The sequence below is a fragment of the Pseudophryne corroboree genome, chromosome 5 (genome assembly GCF_028390025.1).
Source record: "Pseudophryne corroboree isolate aPseCor3 chromosome 5, aPseCor3.hap2, whole genome shotgun sequence".
Taxonomy (NCBI): Eukaryota; Metazoa; Chordata; class Amphibia; order Anura; family Myobatrachidae; genus Pseudophryne; species Pseudophryne corroboree.
Window position 1 is genome coordinate 43,067,767 of NC_086448.1, and position 4,694 is coordinate 43,072,460.

Below are 4,694 nucleotides of genomic sequence, written 5' to 3' on the forward strand. Positions count from 1 at the left end.
CAGAAGTGGCACTTCTGTAAGACATCACCACAAAAAACCTGTGGCCAAAATGAAAGCAAGGTCGTATGTCCCGGCCCAAACAAAGCAGGCTACCCCGCCACGAAGATTATCGTCCGTATGTTCTGTCCCTCCACTCCAAATTTTGGACACACCTCCAAGACGTCATCCACACTCCCCTCATCTTGATTGTGAGTATAAAACTGAAATAAATGTGAAAAATTTCAGAACGTAATCAAAGTATTTCATAACCGCATTAGGTCAAAACACATAAAAAACTTAAATACTTACCGCAGTAAGTAAAAGCTGAAATGGAATTCAAGCTAAATGGCCTTGTCCACATCCAGTAAAGATATGTATGTCCACTTGAGCCATACAGTATGACATTGTGTGTGAGATGCTGCAACAAAAAAAACATGTTTTTTTATTGCAAAAAGTAAGGTAGTTTTTCTAAATTTCACATGTGTGTTTGAGGTAACATTGCAAAATACATATAAAAACATTACTATGTTTGTTTGATCAAAGCTATAAGGTAACACATTATGTATTCCAATGTGTTTTTATGGTGGAGTATGTGTGAGCTACAATAAAACTAAAGTGTTTGCTTGCCACAATGTGAGGGTCACATTCCAATAATTAAGGAGAGGAATCTCACCAATAGGGAGACTGAAGCCATTAAACGACTACAGGAAAATAAGAACGTGGTCATAAAAGCGGCTGACAAAGGCGGGGGGTTGGTCATTATGGATAGGGAAGCCTATACCATAGAAGCGAACAGATTACTAGGAGATCGATCCTCGTACGTCTCACTGTCAAATGACCGTAAGGAAACCTTCGTGGAAGAACTAAGAGTTTTGCTTTTAAAGGGTTTTAGACGTGAAATTATTACGAAGGATGAATACCAGTATCTTTTAAATTCCAACCCCACTACCCCCATTTTTTACTTTTTCCCCAAAATACACAAATTGTTGGTCAATCCCCCAGGTAGACCCATAGTGGCAGGGATTAATTCCCTGACCTCACACCTCTCGGAGTATGTAGACATCTTTTTGAGAAATATGTGGTAAAATTAGCAGCATACCTGAAGGACACTACAGCAGTCCTAAACCTAATGGAAACCTTTCAGTGGAAGGACACATACAGATGGGTTACAATAGATGTACAGTCCTTATACACCTGCATAGAACACGAGAAGGGGATTAATGCCTGCAATGAATTCCTCAGCAGAGATCATGTTATCACGGAGGAACACAGACTTTTTATATGTGATCTTATGAATTTTATACTGAAGCACAATTATTTTACATTTTTAGATGGGTTTTACCTCCAGATTTGTGGTACAGCGATGGACACTATTTTTGCACCCAGCTTCGCTAATCTTTTTATGGGACAGTGGGAGAACAGATATATTTTTTCAAATAACCCGTACCAAAGTAACATCATCTTTTACAAACGCTATATTGATGACATTTTAATTGTATGGGAAGGAGATCAGCCAAGTTTTAAAGAATTTTTAATCCACATTTCGGAAAACGACATGAACCTCAGTTTCACGGCTAAAGATGACAGCGAGAGGATGGAGTTCTTAGACTTAGTGTTGACACACTTAGACCAAGAAATCATCACAAGTAACTTCATCAAGAATGTGGACATGAATAGCTACGTACACTAAAGGAGCAACCATCGACAGCAGTGGAAGGACAATATTCCATTTTCTCAGTTCAACAGGACAGCACGCAACTGTAAAACCAGTGAGGACAGGGATACCTAACTTGAAGTTTACAGAGAAAGATTCAAGGACAAGGGATACCCGACACAACTATTGGAAAGAGCAACAATTAGAACCAAAGGGTTGGAAAGACGAGATTTGCTAAAATACAAGTCCAAGGAAAACAAAGAAGACACAGTTAAATTCATTACCACATTCAATAGACATGAGAAACTTATCCAACAAACCCTCAAAAAACATTGGCATATTTTACTGATGGACCCCATCCTGAAGGACCACCTCACCCAGGAACTGAAACTGGTCTACAGAATATCCCAAAACTTAAAGGACCTGCTTGCACCTAGTATGTTAAGGAACCCGGACCCAAGAAACATCATGCCAAAATGTGTTGGCAGTTTTTAAATGTGGCAAATGCAATATCTGCAAATTTCTCCATCACAACAGGAAATCCTTCTCTAACTCCAATACCAACAAAGAATACCGGATCAAACAGTTCATCAACTGTAATACCTCGTCAGTAATATATCTCTTGGAATGCCCATGCAAAATGAAATATATCGGTAAAACCAAAAGATCTTTGAAACTTCGCATTCAAGAACACATCAGGAATGTAAGGAACAAGGTTCTAACACATGCGGTATCAAGACATTTTTACCACTACCACAACTCAGACCCAGAGACATTGACATATAAAGGTATTGAGCTGGTGGCTTTGGGAGACAGAGGCGGAGATCTTTGCAACCTCCTTTCTAGAAGAGAAATGTTCTGGATTTATGAACTAAACACTCTCCATCCTGATGGGCTTAATGAAGGATACGAAATAGCACCCTTCTTATAACATAAGCATCCTTCCTTTACTCATTACTCCACCCTCCCTTCGTACCTTAACTTTTATCCATACAATCAGACCATTATTTTACAGCCATACCACGCTGGGAGGCTTAACCTTGGCCAATCTTGGAAGCAAAGCAGCGTTGGGCCTGGCCAGTACCTAGTTGGGGGACCACCAGGGGAGAGCAGGTGCTGTAATATCAAGGCTATAACATTTATGCCAGATCCACCTTAATCATTTTATAAAATGTAAAAAATATAAAAAATATATTTATATAAAAAATAATTTTGCTCGTAGTACGATACCATATCTTGTTGCCAATACATTCAACATCTTTCGCAAATGTGTTCCTCGGCTAGTAATCATATGCCCTCCTATGTAATGTGATCGATTCCATGAGGACTGTTTCCACCTTTATGTGGTTGATGTGCTATAAGTATACGGATACATATGTACCCCCATTTATGACTCCTCCTTGTCCTTACAATCATACCATCTTTGGAACGCCCAATGCCGTCTGATCTTGGAAGCTAAGCAAGTTTGGGCCCAGCCAGTACAAGGATGGGGGACCTCCTTGGAAGATCGGGTATTGTAAAAACAAAAACTCTGGAGTAGCACTGTGGATATGTTCATACCCGTAATAATATATCTCATATAAACCACCAGGAATTTGTCACATTACCAAATATTTATTAATTATGAACCATGTCCCCTTAGAATTGAATAAAATACCCTCCGACTATTATCTGTTCCACTTATGATGTTTATTTGCCCTATGCGAGTTTTTATACTTTATAAATATGAATTTACTATTAGAATGAAACTATATTACTAATGATATTGGCAGTGCGCTAACAACTTCTTTTCTTTTCATCTTTTGCATTCTCCTACTGTCATACTCCATGTATTTCGAAATTGAGCTAAATTAAAATGCACTGAACATTGAACTCAGCCAGCTCCGGTGCAAACACGAACTTGGACTCCTAAAACATGGCCGCCGCTGTAGCTGAAAATCAAGGACATCAAAATGGCCGCCGGAGGCCTATGTTACCATGGACACAAGCACTCGTGGCTATAAGAAAGCAACAACAGCCCAAACTCATCCGGCCACACTGAGCCGGCGCATGCGCATCCGGCCGCCAAGGACACCGGATGTGGGGCGGACATGACGTCACGGACGCCCCGGACAGGAAGTTCGCGGCTCCGTGATTTCTCCTTGTTTTAAGAACTGTCTGCTGATAATTTTTGCTTTATACTCACAGGATGGGATACCCTTATCCATACACCAGTAGAAACTGTGTTTTATAATCATTTTGTAAAATTGCAAACACTGTACCTAATTAATTACAGGAAGTGATGTATCTATCACTTCCTGTATAGCCCAGTATATATATAGGATCTATCTCTAGCATTAGATCACCCCTTGATGAAGTCCATATAGGACGAAACGCGTTGGGTGCTGCCTTGATCATACCTCATTTACCAAAAGTTAAGATATTCTTACTCCTACTTTTTATGTTTTGAACTTTTAAGGGAAGGGTTTTTTATATATAAAAAAGTTTTTTTTATGTGTAGAAATTCACCCGCCCCCCTTTCTTACATTTTATGTCCCATGTCTTTTTATGCAAAATATTTTGTTGTGTACATGATTTTACCCTTCTGGCCACATGTTACCCCCTTGTTTTTGCTCAGAATTTTTAACTCTGTTTTGTTTTAGTGCTATCTAATAAATTTATGTACCATTTTTTATATATTAGTACCCTGCTTCATTTTAATTGTCTAGCACCAGTGGTCGCTTTTAAATACCTCATTTTTTGTTCACAATATTTTCTCCATAGGTACTTATACCAGTACCTTATTGCACTTGAGGTAACTAGCTGACGCCCTGTAAATTACAGGGAGTGCTGTACACAGACAGATATTATAGCATTTTTAAGTTTGTCCACGTACTAGTGTTGATATTTTGAATACTGCATCTGTGGCGCTGCTTGCTCTCCTGGTACACAGGCATATGTATGTATTTAAGCTATGAGTGATGATGTTGCTAGGCAGAATAGTTGAAAGCAACAGTGAATGACATGTGTTCCATGTGTAGTGATTTGTTTACATTTCTCAAACATATGGATAGCTAACGGA

At 39.1% G+C, this 4,694-nt stretch overlaps 1 pseudogene; it reads left to right on the forward strand.

Annotated features, from left to right (window-relative positions):
* The first annotated feature begins 3,037 nt into the window (after positions 1-3,037).
* On the forward strand, positions 3,038-3,156 carry LOC134930269 (5S ribosomal RNA; annotated as a pseudogene).
* Positions 3,157-4,694: the final 1,538 nt, after the last annotated feature.